The sequence below is a fragment of the Schistocerca cancellata genome, chromosome 10 (assembly GCF_023864275.1).
Source record: "Schistocerca cancellata isolate TAMUIC-IGC-003103 chromosome 10, iqSchCanc2.1, whole genome shotgun sequence".
Taxonomy (NCBI): domain Eukaryota; kingdom Metazoa; phylum Arthropoda; class Insecta; order Orthoptera; family Acrididae; genus Schistocerca; species Schistocerca cancellata.
In genome coordinates this window covers 62,246,210-62,262,768 of record NC_064635.1, presented here as the reverse complement: position 1 = coordinate 62,262,768, position 16,559 = coordinate 62,246,210, and the positions used below count along the sequence as shown (strand labels likewise).

Genomic DNA, 16,559 nt, shown 5'->3' with positions numbered 1-16,559 from the left:
GTTCACGCACTATCGTCGGGCAACCTCATTAGAAAACATTGTACATAGACTGAAGCAGCAAATGACACACTGACTTGGGTACTGTTACTACCCCTCAGTTATCGCACACACTCGAGAATGACGTCGTCTACAGCTAGGGAAAGTCTGGCGGAAGCGCCTGTTTCTGCAAGTGGTGGTGGGGGAAAAGACACTCCTGTCGGCTGTTGCCTCTGTGCGCCGGCTCTCTGGCGAAAGCCCAGGTGCGGCAGTGCGGGATCTCGAAATTTGGGATTTAGTGGCGCCACTGAGGTGGCAAAAGCCGTGTGACAACAATACACACCTGGGAACAGGGGTGGGGGCACAACGTGAAGGGCACATCATTTGACCCAGCACTGTGAAACATAGTTCGTTGAGGAAACAGTACATGAAGTTATGCCATTGTGGCAGCGGTCTGTCCTGCTGCAAAATGAAGTTGGCTACCTCTTCTGTCAATTGAAGCAACAACCAGAAAGAAAGCATGCACGATAGGTTATTCTTGTAACAATAACTTCCGAAGGAGGAGAAAGGAACAAAGATCCTGTGGTTGGTTGTGGTATAGAAAACATCAAGTTTTGGAGAATCGCATTCATGGTCCAGGGAGGCATGTAGGTTTTGTGTACCCCATGTTTTCAAACTATACTTTCTCACTTGGCCACTTTAATGAAATGTGACTTTCTCAGAGAACACAAGTCTTCCTGCTAAACCTTCCACATACATCTGGGCTCGAAAATCAAGGAAAATTGGCGTCATTGCGATTTACCGTCAAGTTTTGGCAACTGCAACATTTGAATTTTGTAACTCTTGAACTGAAGACATTTGCACAACAGGTGCTACACTGTTAACTGCGACAGACAAACTTCTGCATGTACATATATTCTCTGCACCGTACAGTGGTTGGCGGCAGTAGAATGTTTCTGCAGTCAGCTTCAAATGCCGGCTCTCTAAATTTTTCAGTAATGTTCCTGATAAAGTATGTCGTCTTCCCTCCAGGAACTCGCATTTGAGCTCCCGAAGCATTTCCATAATACCTGGATGTTATTCGAACCTACTGGTAACAAACGTAGCAGCCTGGCTCTGTTGACGTTTCCGTTACACAGACCCAGTGTGGTTCCCAAACACTCCATCAGTACTCAAGAATAGGTCACACTAGTGTCCTACATGCTGTCTCTCTTACAGACGAACCGCACTTTCCTTAATTTCTCTCCATAAAACAAAGTGGACTGTTCGCCTTCCTCATATTCTCGTTCAATTTCATATCGCTTTGCAACGTTACGCCCAGACATTTAAACGAAGTAACTGTGTCAAGCAACAGACTGCAAATGCTGTGTTAGAACCTTACAGGTTTCTTTTCCCCCTACTGATCTGCATTAACTTACATTTTTCTGCATTTGGAGCTTCTCTGCTGGCATGATTCATGGATTTTCTGCAACTTCTTTCGTAGATCATACGAATGTTTTACACCACTTCATTCTCAATGGATGGCCTCCAGTTGTTTTCCTCTTGCATATGCATCCTGTCTCCTCAAAATTCTTTGCCCATCTAGTAATTTTGTATCGGTGTGGTGCCACTTTAGCAAATTTGGCCTGAAAAGTCTCTCAACAATGATTATTTCTGATGTTTCTGCGCATTCTTTTTCTCTCGCGGATGCCACCATTTTGAATACTAGCTTGAGAGATGAACAGCAGCAACTTCCTATTTCTCGTTTCATTGTTGCCAACCTAAAGTGTGAGAGCTAACCTTTCGGAGTATAACTGGTGGAAAAAATCGCAGCACCAGGAAGGAGTTGTGCGCCATAAACGAAATTTGCTAGGCGTATTTCTGTATCTGAAAGATGATGACTATTCCAGTTTCGCACTAGTCGCAAAAGAGGCGCTAGTAGCGTCGCTAAACAAACAAACACCGTCCCAACTGGCTCTGAACACCCGACGGTACCGACCGGTCGCCGTGTCATCCTCAGCCCTAAGGTTGATACGAAGGAACATGTCAGCACACCGGTCTCCCGGCCATTGTCAGTTTCCGTGACCGGTGTCGCTATTCTCAATCAAGTAGCTCCTCAGTTTGCCTCACAAGGGCTGAGTGCACCCCTCTTGTCAACAGCACTCGGCAAACCGTGACTGTGACTCAGTCAAGTGCTAGGCAAGCCCGACAGTGCTTAACTTCGGTGATCTGATGGGAACCAGTGTTGTGTAAATCACCTTTCCTTTAGACAGACGCTGTATGGTCGTGGTCGTGGACATAGTGAGTTGATACTAGTCAAGACTGCCTTTGAGGCACAAAGACACCATTTTCAACACCTGACTGAGCATGAACAAGGTCGTGTAATAGGGCTGTGAGAAGATGGATGTTGCTTCTCCAGTATCGCAGAAAGACCTGGCAGCAATGTAGCCACTGTACAACATTGCTAGCAGCAATGGTCACGAGAGTGTAAGGTCGCAAGAAGACCAGGTTCTGTACAGCCGTGTGGCACTATTGCGAGGGAAGACTGTCGTGTTTGACGTATGGCTCCGGCGCTTCACACTACATCTACAGCAGCAATTTGAGCTGCAGTTAATACCAAAATGACACAATGACCTGTTAAAAACCTGTTATTTCCAGGACAGCACCGACCAAGATGCTCTGTAGTCTGCATTCCTCTGACCCCAAACCACCGCCATTTTCGGCTTCAGTGGTGTCAAGCGAGAGCTCACTGGAGAGCAAGGTGCGAATCAGTTTGTTTTCTGATGAACGCTGGTGCCAGTGATGGCTGTATGTTGTTTGGAACTCCAGCAGAGGGCCTGCAAGCAACCTACACTACTGGCCATTAAAATTGCTGCACCAAGAAGAAATGCAGATGATAAACGGATATTCATTGGACAAATTTATTACACTAGAACTGACATGTGATTACATTTTCACACAATTTGGGTGCATAGATCCTGAAAAATCAGTACCCAGAACAACCACCTCTGGCCGTAATAACGGCCTTGATACGCCTGGGCATTGAGTCAAACACAGTCTGGATGGCGTGTACAGGTACAGTGGCCCATGCAGCTTCAACACGATACCACAGTTGATCAAGAGTAGTGAATGGCGTATTGTGACGAGCCAGTTGCTCAGCCACCATTCACCAGACGTTTTCAATTGACGAGAGATCTGGAGAATGTGCTGGACAGGGCAGCAGTCGAACATTTTCTGTCTCCAGAAAGGACCGTACAGTACCTGCAACACGCGGTCGTGCATTATCCTGCTGAAATGTAGGGTTTCGCAGGGATCGAATGAAGGGTAGAGCCACGGGTCGTAAAACATCTGAAATGTAGCGTCCAATGTTCAAAGTGCCGTCAATGCGCACAAGAGGTGACCGAGACGTGTAACCAATGGCACCCCGTACAATCACGCCGGATGATACGCCAGTATGGCGATGACGAATACATGTTTCCAATGTGTGTTCAACGCGATGTCGCCAAACACAGATGCGACCATCATGATGCTGTAAACAGAACCTGGATTCATCCAAAAAAATGACGATTTGCCATTCATGCACCCAGGTTCGTCGTTGAGTACACCATCGCAGGCGCTCCTGTCTGTGATGCAGCGTCGAGGATAACCGCAGCCATGGTCTTAGAGCTGATAGTCCATGCTGCTGCAAACGTCGTCGAACTGTTCGTGCAGATGGTTGTTGTCTTGCAAACGTCCCCATCTGTTGACTCAGGGATCGAGACGTGGCTGCACGATCTGTTACAGCAATGCGGATAAGATGCCTGTGATCTCGACTGCTAGTGACACGAGGCAGTTGGGATCCAGCATGGCGTTCCGTACTACCCTCCTGAACCCACCGACTCCATATTCCGCCAACAGTCATTGGATCTCAACCAATGTGAGCAGCAATGTCGCGATACGATAAAACGTAATCGCGGTAGGCTACAATCCGACCTTTATCAAAGTCGGAAACGTGATGGTACGCATTTCTCCTCCTTACACGAGGCATCACAACAACGTTTCACCAGGCAACGCCGGTCAACTGCTGTTTGTGTGTGAGAAATCGTTTGGAAACTTTGCTCATATCAGCACCTTGTAGGTGTCGCCACCGGCGCCAACCTTGTGCGAATGGTCTGAAAAGCTAATCATTTGCATATCACGGTGTCTTCTTCCTGACGGTTAAATGTCGCGTCTGTAGCACGTCATCTTCGTAGTGTTGCCATTTTAATGACCAGTAGTATATCTGCATGCTAGACACACTGGACCTACACCGTTGGTTGCAGACGATTTTTTGTTGTAGACAGTTTCTGTGTGGGAAGTTTAGGAGACGAGGTCTACAAACAGAAGAAAAGATAGAAGGAAACCGCCCCGAAAAAATCTGCTAACAAAATTTCAAGAACTGTCTTTAAATTATGACTCTAGGAATATGCTACAAACCCCTATACATCGCTCATATAGGGATCCTGAGGATAAGATTAGATTAATTACAGCACGCACAGAGGAATTTAAACAATCATCTTTCCCGCGTTCCATACACGAGTGGAACGGGAAAAAAGCCCTAACAACTGGTACAGCAGCAGATACCCTCCACCATACACTTGGCAGAGGTTCGCAGACTACAGTTGTAGATGTAGGTGCAGGGGTTAATGTAGAAGAAATAAGATATCGAGAGGGAAATAAAGGGAAGCAAGTTCGTAATTTCTGATCATTACACAGGAGCGTCTGAAATGTAGCACGTACACTGTTTTAAAACTTAAAGAAACGTCTCAGCTCTTACTGGAGGATTTCTTCAGAGTGGACGATAATGCATTTACATCAGAAAAGGCACGCGGTTTAAATCAAGACATGACTTAAGAATAGGAGGTGAAGAGAAACACTTTTAAATATTAGCTGTTGAATTAACAGAAACAAGAAATTAAGTATGTGTGTGAGAACTGATCGCCCAGTTGTAATGTAGACACTTTTATCAGTTATGTAATAGAACTCCTAGATAACGTCTCGACAATCACAGTTAACATAATTCTGTGTGCAGACACACACAGGGTGACAATTTGTGAACTATGAGGAAAAAAAAAACAACGTAAATTAGTTACAAACTACGGCGTGCTCACACTTTATTCAAGATGTAAAAGTCACTACAGATATTCAGATTTAAGTTATGACACGCTCTATATGCCTGTCATCATTGGCTATGATGTGGCGCATACGAATAGCGAAATTCTGCATGACCCGATGAAGTGTCGGAACATCGATACTGTCGATGACCTCCTGAATGGCTGTTTTCAGCTCAGCATTGGTTTTTGGGGCTACTGCTGTACACCTTGTTTATAATATAGCCCTAAAAAGAAGAGTAGCATGCGTTCAGATCCGGATAAAATGGCGGCCAATGCGTGTCTATGCCAGTGGCCTCTGGGTACCCCAGAGCCAGAACGCGGCCCCCAAAGTGTTCCTCCACGACATCAAACACACTCCTGCTTTGATGGCGTCGAGCTCCGTCTTGTTTGAAGCAAATATTGTCGAAGTCACCGTCACTTTGGATAATGGGGATGAAATCACCTTCCAAAATACTTCGCGTACCATTCAGTAGTCACCGTGCCATCGAGGAATATTGTACCTATCATTCCGTGACTGGACATTGCACACCACACAGTCACTTGTTGACGGTGAGACTTCTCGATCGCGAAATGCGGCTCTCATTTGCCAAAATGCGCCAATTTTGCTTATTGACCAACACATCTAAATGAAAGTGGGCTTTGTCGCTAAAACAAACCACATTCACATTAATGTCGTGTTCGCCAATTCTGTGAGCAATAGTGGTGACGAAACATTACCGCTGTTCCATGGTCCTGGGGCTTAATGGGTGATGCATTTGATTTTTGTATGGGAAGAGATGCAGGTGTTTAACAACAATTTGTCACAATGTGTCCCGGTTGATTGCTACCTGTTGTACAGCTGGTCTGATCGATTTCCTGTTGCTGGTTTGAAACGCAGCGCGTGTCTTCTCGATGTTTTCAGGCGTTGCCACCATTTTTGGACGAATGACGTTGGCAACACTGTCAGGAGGAACACTATGCATTCTCTCAAACTTGCGAATCAAATTCTTGATTGTTAGCACACTTGGAGCGGTTGTCTTCAGCTTGAATTCGGTCGCAAACTTCCTTTGAGCCGTAGTTGGGTTGTTTTTGCTCGCACAATAGGCCTTCACAAGCGCTATAGGCTGAGGCACGCAGTACCGTGACATTTTCACATGGAAATGGCCGAGAACACTGAGTGCGCATGCGCATACTAATTCCCATCATGCCCCACGGCCAGCTGTGCATTTTGAACGTCCTAACGTAAAGAAGTTACGACGATTTTATTTCATATAGTTCAATAATTGTCACCACGCGTATTACGCATTAGAATAGTAGCTCTCATAAATATTCTTTTCAGTTTTGACGTTTTCCTGTTCGCAACGTGGGTAACTAAAATGACTTGCGCTGCTAATGGACCATGTGGCCACAGACATGACACGGAAAACAGTGATGTAGATGTAAAAGGTAGGCCGGCCAGAGTGGCCGTGCGGTTCTAGGCGCTACAGTCTGGAGCCGAGTGACCGCTACGGTCGCAGGTTCGAATCCTGCCTCGGGCATGGATGTGTGTGATGTCATTAGGTTACTTAGGTTTAATTAGTTCTAAGTTCCAGGCGACTGAGGACCTCAGAAGTTAAGTTGCATAGTGCTCTGAGCCATTTGAACAATTTTTTGTAAAAGGTAGCAGACTTGGGCCGTTTCTGCCAAATAATAATAATAAATAAACTGAACGGATACAAAAGATATTGTTCAGAAATCAAAGTAGACGAATTTTCCAGAGAGCTAGCGCTAAAAGGTGGCATAAAGTGTATAGAGAAACCAATGTAAATGTAAAATTCTCTAAGTACTCAACACTATTTAAAGTGAAATTTTGAAAGACGTTTTCAAATGTACCCACATCAGTAGCAATGATTCACAACAAGAGATGGATGGCAGTAGCGATTAGGAACTCGTCCCAAGTTTGAGCTGCCCCTGTGCGGGCCATCACTTCCGCGGGAGTCCGTTTCCGATTCGTAACTCACCCGTTCTTAACGACCTCCCATTCCATAACGTACACTCATGTTCAGAAGAAAAAACAGAACACCTAGAATGACTAGAGACAGGATGTTCATATTCACAGGACATGTACATTAGTGTGATCTGCGGAAATAATTAGCATTTGATCCACGAAGGCCCACCGGGTCGAGGTAAATAGCGACATCGCAGTGCAACACCACCTACGGGCAAGATGTGCCTGCAGCTCTCGCTGTCGCTATAAACCGAAGGCAGTGGATCAGCGTGAGTTGAGCAGACGTGCGCGAACCGTACCATCAAATCAGTGCCGCGCGGGATTAGCCGAGCGGTCTGAGGCGCTGCAGTCTTGGACTGTGCGGATGGTCCCGGCGGAGGTTCGAGTCCTCCCTCGGGCATGGGTGTGTGTATTTGTCCTTAGGATAATTTTGGTTAAGTAGTGTGTGAGCTTAGGGATTGATGACCTTAGCAGTTAAGTCCCATAAGATTTCACACACATTTGAACATTTTGAACATCAAATCAGTGAGTCTGAAAGAGGGCGCATTATTGGATTGAGGGAACGTGATGCATCCATGCGAGAAATTGCTACTCGCGTGGGACGAAGTGTTTCTGCAGTGCAACGGGTGCATACAAAATGGTTCACGGAAGGCCACAGAACGTGACGAGATGGGTCAGGACGCACCATTTTGACCACCTCCTAAGAAGATCGACACCTCATCCGAATGGCTTTGCAGGACAGATATGAATGCTCCACGTGTCTAGTGGAACTGTGTAACACGTACACTATCAGGGGTAGCAGTCTGTCACAATTTATTACAGAAGGTGTTACTTGTACGTCATCCACTTCTCTGCCTACCTTTGATGAATGTTCAGAAACATGATAGACGGCAACAGTGTATGGAACGATGCCACTGGGGACAGAAAGCCATCAGAGAGTGTTTTAAGACGAATGCATGTTCCGTTTGTCTGAAAATTATGGCCGCATTTCGGTTCGCTGCAGTCAGGGGGAGCGGCGTCACAGTGACTGCATTCGCACAAGATGTACAGCGCCAACTCAAGGCCTTACGGTGTGGGGTGCTGTTGTACACAACCGGAAATCACAGTTGGTGCGTGGCCAGCGCAGTGTGACCTACGTGAATGATGTCCTGCGACCCGTAGCCATACCCTTTCTGTGCAGCACCCCAGACGCCATTTTTCAGCAAGACAATGCACGACCACATGTTGCTGCGCAATCACGTGCCTTCTTGGTGTCAAAGGATGTCAGGCTTTCGCCCTGGACCGCCAGATGACCAGACTTGTCGGATATGGTGAGGCGACGCGTGCGGTGCTGTGATCCCGTGCCAACCACCACAGATGAACTTTGGAGCCAGGTGAATGCAGCACGGGTGGCTGTATCATAGGACGCCATTCGCGCCTAATACCCATCGATGCCATCTCGCGCGGAACAAGTTTGAGGGTCTATGGGGGACTCTGGGTGGGAGGTCACATGCCGAACCGAGGTGACTGAAATGCTAATCACTTCTACAGAACATACTAATGCACATTCCTGTGAATATGAACCTCCTGTCTCTAGTCGTTCAGGGTGTTCTGTTTTTTTTCTGAACATGAGTGTACGTCAGTTCTATCAAAAATAGTCATAATGAGAGCCAGAGTTCTAAAATATCTGTCATAGGTACAAAATATTTGTGGGAGCATTCTGATTTATGCAAAATTGCGTTTAATAATAAAATAATATACAGTGCAGAGAATAAAATGTCATTAACAGAAAGCAAGGGGAGACAAAACAGAAGCGTAGCAAGGTACTGATAATGGAGGGGGATCAAGTGACAACTGATTCACAGCACCGAGTAATTGTGCGAATGACTAACGATGCGCTTAGCGGCGTTCTTCCGAGTAGCTGCTTCCACTTTACGCACAAAATTTCTACTACAGATCCAGTCGCCATCTTGAGGTGCTGCGAGTTTTGTTGTCATGTGTACTCTGGGTGGAATCCAGCAGCGAGAACAGACAACAGCAAATCTCGCAGCACCTGAAGAAGGCGCCTGGGTCTGTCATAGAACTTTCGTGCATAAAATGGATGGAACTACTCGGAGGAACATCGGGGAAGCACACCATTAATTAACCACGCCAAGAAAAGCTCAGAGATAAAAGGTGAATGAGGATTTTGAAGTATTGCAGAGAAATTACAACAAAACTTCCCAAAACAAATATAGAACCTGTAAATAACTATGCACTAAATAAAATGATGTTATTGCTACACTACTGGCCATTAAAATTCCGACACCACGTACGGTATATGAATTGCTACAGACGCGAAATTTAACCGACAGGAAGAAGATGGTGTGATACGCAAATCATTAGCTTTTCATAGCGGTGGAGACGGTGGCGACACCTACAACGTGCTGACATTAATAAACTTTCCAACCGATTTCTCATACACAAACATCAGTTGACTGGCGTAGCCTGGTGAAACGTTGTTGTGATGCCTCGTGTAAGGAGGAGAAATGCGTACCATCACGTTTCCGACTTTGATAAAGGTCGGATTGTAGCCTATCGCGATTGCGGTCTATCGTATCGCGACATTGCTGCTCGCGTTGGTCGAGATCCAATGACTGTTAGCAGAATATGGAATCGGTGGGTTCAGGAGGGAAATACGGAATGGAGTGCTGGATCCCAACGGCCTCGTATCACTAGCAGTCGAGATGACAGGCATCTTATCCGCATGGCTGTAACGGATCGTGCAGCCACGTCTCGATCCCTGAGTCAACAAATGGGGACGTTAGCAAGACAACAACCATCTCCACGAACAGTTCGACGATGTTTGCAGCAGCATGGACTATCAGCTCGGAGACCATGGATGTGGTTACCCTTGACGCTGCATCACAGACAGGAGCGCCTGCGATGGTGTACTCAACGACGAACCTGGGCGCACGAATGGCGAAACGTCATTTTTTTCGGATGAATCCCGGTTCTGTTTACAGCATCGTGATGGTCGCATGCGTGTTTGGCGACATCGCGGTGAACGCACATAGGAAGCGTGTATTCGTCATTGCCATACTGGCGTATCACCCGGCGTGATGGTATAGGGTGCCATTGGTTACACGTCTCGGTCACCTATTGTTCGCATTGACAGCACTTTGAACAGTGGACGCTACGTTTCAGATGTGTTACGACCCATGGCTCTACCCTTCATTCGATCCCTGCGAAACCCTACATTTCAGCAGGATAATGGACGAGCGCATGTTGCAGGTCCTGTACAGACCTTTCGGGATACAGAAAATGTTCGACTGCTGCCCTGGCCAGCACATTCTGCAGATCTCTCACCAATTGAAAACGTCTGGTCAATGGTGGCTGAGCAACTGTCTCTTCACAATACGCCAGTCACTACTCTTGATGAACTGTGGTATCGTGTTGAGCTGCATGGGCAGCTGTACGTGTACACGCCATCCAAGCTCTGTTTGACTCAATGCCCAGGCATATCAAGTCTGTTATTACGGCCAGAGGTGGTTGTTCTGGGTACTGATTTCTCAGGATCTATGCACCCAAATTGCGTGAAAATGTAATCGCATGTCAGTTCTAGTATAATACAGGGTGATTCAAAAAGAATACCACAACTTTAGGAATTTAAAACTCTGCAACGACAAAAGGCAGAGCTAAGCACTATCTGTCGGCGAATTAAGGGAGCTATAAAGTTTCATTTAGTTGTACATTTGTTCGCTTGAGGCGCTGTTGACTACGCGTCAGCGTCAGTTGATGCTAAGATGGCGACCGCTCAACAGGAAGCTTTTTGTGTTATTGAGTACGGCAGACGTGAATCGACGACAGTTGTTCAGCGTGCATTTCGAACGACGTATGGTGTTAAACCTCCTGATAGGTGGTGTATTAAACGTTTGTATAAACAGTTTACTACCCGAGGCGATGGATCGGCCGCCAGGCAGCCCGTGACAGAGCACTTCATCACTGGCCTCCAAGAAGCCCTGATCTTACCCCCTGCGATTTTTTCTTATGGGGGTATGTTAAGGATATGGTGTTTCGGCCACCTCTCCCAGCCACCATTGATGATTTGAAACGAGAAATAACAGCAGCTATCCAAACTGTTACGCCTGATATGTTACAGAGAGTGTGGAACGAGTTGGAGTATCAGGTTGATATTGCTCGAGTGTCTGGAGGGGGCCATATTGAACATCTCTGAACTTGTTTTTGAGTGAAAAAAAACCTTTTTAAATACTCTTAGTAATGATGTATAACAGAAGGTTATATTATGTTTCTTTCATTAAATACAGATTTTTAAAGTTGTGGCATTCTTTTTGAATCACCCTGTATATTTGTGCAATGAATAGCCGTTTATCATCTGCATTTCTTCTTGGTGTAGCAATTTTAATGGCCACTAGTGTAATTTCAGAGCACGAAGTCAATAAAACCGTACAAACCCTTAAAAATAAAGTATCAGTTGGTTGAGACGAGGTACCACCATGTATACTGAAACAATTCGTACTGGGTATACAAGCTCCGTTAATAAACGTTATGCAGAAGTCATTTCTGTTGTGTCTCGCCCACTCGTCTCGTATGGAGTGCCTAAGGGATGCAGCGTTCTGGGATTGCTATATAACAGTACAAACAAATAAGATTAGTAAGGTAGTTTTATGTCCATAAAGCAGATTAGCAATACCTAACTTGGAGATTTACAAAGAGTAGTCGCAAACGATGGGCGACATGCAAAGACTAATATTCTTGGCTATGCAATGTCACTGCAAGTTTTACACACGTCGCTAATAACGGATCTACAACTATGCCTATACTGCCCACAGATGTCCGTATACAGAGCCGATCTGAGCGGCAGAATCTGGCGGGAGCGGCGCTTATATTCAATTCTTGCAGAGGACGCTCCTATCGTGGCACGGTCCTTGTCAGCGGACTATTGGCTGACGTCGCCTCACTGCCTTCTTTGGTCTTTCGTTCTTCCTCTTCGTTCCGGCGCTTGTAGTGACGCCAGACCAATTTCGATCTGGAATTTCTCCAGAGTATTTAACAAGGCAAGAGATGTGTCTCCACTAAAGAGAGGTAATGCAGAAAATATACAAAACTATCGGTCCATTTCCCTGCTGTCAGAATTCTCAAAAATAAAAGAATCGATTACTATCAAAGACAGAACTATGAATTACATCAATAAGTAAATACAACCTTTCCACTGACTCACTGAAACAGACTGAGCGGTAGCGGACTTTCGCCGGGTCATCAGAGCACAGGACGTGCACGACTGTGGCGCGGGCTGCCTAAGTCGCAGGCAGCCGTCTATTCGCTTTCTACTAGCGATGGGGGATCCGCTCTTGAACTAATTCATAGAGTTGAATCTTTCAAAGGAGTGAACAATCAGTGATTCAGAAAAAAAGAACGGTAGCTCCAAACTTTTCCCACGGCAGAGAGAGAGAGAGAGAGAGAGAGAGAGAGAGAGAGAGAGAGAGAGTTAGAGAGAGAGACGGAGCATATCAGCATATCAGCAGCGCCTCTGCTGGTCAGAGCACAGTGCACGCCACACAACACAGCCAGCGCAGGCCTCTGCCCTGCTTCTACCTTGGCTGCCTGCATTGTGCAGTGCCCCATTGGATTTTGTGTTTCACATATGCCGTGCCGTCTCTGTGCGTCGTCTGCCGCATGCAGTGTCGCACTCTGTCGGCGATCGTTTCAGTCGCACATCCTGCCCTCTGGGCAGCTGATGCGAGCAACAGGACAGAGAGCCACCTAGCGGATAACATAGGAACTACTTGCAACAACCTGCTCGCAAGGGAACGGACGATTTGTCTCGGAGCGGGTGAGTTCACCGCTCCCCCCCACCCTCGGAACTCGCCCGTTCAACGCTCACCCCACTGTCTCGACTCTAGCCAGAGCGTTGAGCAAAGCGACTCAGGTGTCACTCTGGTCGCTGCGGTCTCAGCTCACGCAGTAATACAGCTCGCGGCTTGACCTACTCGACTCAGCGCCTCTGCATCGGAGTTCGTCCCTACTGGATATTGTTCTTCGTAGTAATACCGCTATGTATATTACATTATTATGTTATGTATACATCAATTGTTTTTATTTTATTTTTATTTGTTTAAACTGATTAGATTAGGTTCCTGATGACTCCTCTTACTATAGGATTTTTATTATGGGCACTCGAATTTACGCTTTAATTACGAGCGAACCGATAAATGTATCGCAAAATGTGATACACCAATATTTTCCTTGTTTTATTCTGCGTAAGGCTATATGCAGCACTTTCGTTTTACAGTCAAATTTATATTTTGCGATTTTAGGCGTCTTTGGAAGGAAACGTTCACTTTAAAAATATATGGCTTGCGATGTATTTGTATGAGGTTAATGAAATTTTAATACATTATAGCCAAATATATTGTTAATGTAAATCTCAAGTTACGAAATTTTCCGATCACCCAAAAAACCACGATAGTGCAAAATAAATCAATAATCAAAAAGTTTGTCATATCGTGGAAATTTCAATAAACAATACAAAATTCTTACTCATTATCTGTGTTCAAGGTCAAAATACAGGTATAGTACTGGAATAAACCAAGTTTAAAGGGCAATGTGCCTTCCATTTATTTTCTAGTGTAAATGAGTGGTGAGTCATGAAAAAGAGCTAATTCATTTCAGGGAGTGAACAGTTCTGATCCAATCTCTGAAAAGAACAGTTTTGCCCATCTCTACTTTCTACAACGTGGTTTCCGTTTTATTATGAGGGCGACCTTTTCTTATTGCCTTCTCCTGCATGCTACTTTGTAATATGATGTGTGAAGTGGTTTCAAGTCGCGAGTTTAGAAGTTCTATAAAATTCATTCATGCTGACTTTTTGTGGATATGCTCATTTCCTGTCACTCTTGTAGCTTGAGGAGCAGGAGGACTGTAAAAATATACTATCTTTTGACCGTCGCACGCTCTCCCATATGGACGACATAGAAATAGGTATCTCAGATATTGCCAAGCATGTGAAAGAGTTGGAAAAAATTACACTACTGGCCATTAAAATTGCTACACCACGAAGATGGCGTGCTACAGACGCGAAATTTAACCGACAGGAAGAAGATGCTGTGATATGCAAATGATTAACTTTTCAGAGCATTCACACAAGGTTGGCGACACCTACAACGTGCTCACATGAGGAAAGTTTCCAACCGATTTATCATACACAAACAGCAGTTGACCGGCGTTGCCTGGTGAAGCGTTGTTGTGATGCCTCGTGTAAGGAGGAGAAATGCGTACCATCACGTTTCCGACTTTGATAAAGGTCGGATTGTAGCCTCTCGCGATTGCGGTTTATCGTATCGCGACATTGCTGCTCGCGTAGCTCGAGATCCAATGACTGTTGGCAGAATATGAAATCGGTGGGTTCAGAACGCCGTGCTGGATCCCAACGGCCTCGTATCACTAGCTTTCGAGATGACAGGCATCTTATCCGCATCTCTGTAACGGATCGTGCAGCCACGTCTGGATCCCTGAGTCGACAGATGGGGATGTTTGCAAGACAACAACCATCTGCACGAACAGATCGACGACGTTTTCAGCAACATGGACTATCAGCTCGGAGACCGTGGCTGCGGTTACACTTGACGCTGCGCTGCATCACAGACAGGAGCGTCTGCGTTGGTGTACTCAACGACGAACCTGGGTGCACGAGTGGCAAAACGTCGTTTTTTCGGATGAATCCAGGTTCTGTTTACAGCATCATGATGGTTGCATCCGTGTTTGGTGACATCGTGGTGAACGCACATAGGAAGCCTGTATTCGTCATCGCTGTACTGGCGTATCACCTGGCGTGATGGTATGGGGTGTCATTGGTTACACGTCTCGGTCACCTCTTGTTCGCATTGACAGCACTTTGAACAATGGATGTTACATTTCAGATGTGTTACGACCCGTGGCTCTACCCTCCATTCGATCCCTGCGAAACCCTACATTTCAGCGGGATAATGCACGTGCCTCTCCATCAAGAGCTGTATGGAAACGATTATGCGAATCGTGTTAACTTCTGTACATCTACATTTATACTCCGCAAGCCACCCAACGATGTGTGGCGGAGGGCACTGTCAATACCTCCCTTTCCTCTTCCAGTCGCGTATGGTTGGCGGGAAGAACGACTGTCTGAAAGCCTCGGTGCGCGCTCGAATCTCTCTAATTTTACATTCGTGATCTCCTCGGAGGTATAAGTAGGGGTAAGCCATATATTCGATACCTCATCCAGAAACGCACCCTCTCGAAACCTGGACAGCAAGCTACACCGCGATGCAGAGCGCCTCTCTTGCAGTCTGCCACTTGAGTTTGCTAAACGTCTCCGTAACGCTATCACGCTTACCCAATAGCCCTGTGACGAAACGCGCCGCTCTTCTTTGGATCTTCTCTATCTCCTCTGTCAACCCGACCTGGTACGGATCCCACACTGATGAGCATTACTCAAGTATAGGTCGAACGAGTGTTTTGTAAGCCACCTCCCTTGTTGATGGACTACATTTTCTAAGGACTCTCCCAATGATTCTCAACCTGGCACCCGCCTTACCAACAATTAATTTTATATGATCACTCCACTTCAAATCGCTCCGTACACATACTCCCAGATATTTTACAGAAGTAACTGCTACCAGTGTTTGTTCCGCTATCATATAAGCATACAATAAAAGATCCTTCTTTGTATGTATTCACAATTCATTACATTTGTTTATGTTAACGGTCAGTTGCCACTCCCTGAACCAAGTGCCTATCCGCTGCAGATCTTCCTGTATTTCGCTACAACTTTGTAATGCTGCAACTTCTCTGTATACTACAGCATCATCCGCGAAAAGCCGCACGGAACTTCCAACACTATCTACTAGGTCATTTATATATATTGTGAAAAGCAGTGGTCCCATAACACTCCCCTGTGGCACGCCAGAGGTTACCTTAACGTCTGTAGACGTCTCTCCATTGAGAACAACATGCTGTGTTCTGTTTGCTAAAAACTCTTCAATCCAGACCCACAGCTGGTCTGATATTCCGTATGCTCTTACTTTGTTTATCAGGCGACAGTGCGGAACTGTATCGAACGCCTTACGGAAGTCAAGGAAATTGGCATCTACCTGGGAGCCTGTATCTAATATTTTCTGGGTCTCATGAACAAATAAAGCGAGTTGGGTCTCACACGATCGCTGTTTCCGGAATCCATGTTGATTCCTACAGAGTAGATTCTGGGTTTCCAGATATGACATGATACGCGAGCAAAAAACATGTTCTAAAATTCTACAACTGATCGACGTCAGAGATATAGGCCTATAGTTTTGCGCATCTGCTCGACGACCCAACTGGAACTACCTATGCTCTTTTCCAATCATTTGGAACCTTCCGTTCCTCTAGAGACTTGCGGTACACGGCTGTTAGAAGGGGGGCAAGTTCTTTCGCGTACTCTGTAGAATAGAATTGGTATGGGCATTAAGACAGGATACTGCAGATGTATCATGTATCTCGTTCAGTGATGAAGTTAC

General features: G+C 45.8%; 1 protein-coding gene across 1 annotated transcript in view; it reads right to left on the bottom strand.

Annotated features, from left to right (window-relative positions):
• Positions 1-16,559, bottom strand: part of LOC126106818 (peroxidase-like) — a 670,034-nt gene that overhangs the window by 636,950 nt on the left and 16,525 nt on the right. The gene's annotated exons all lie outside the window — the stretch shown is intronic.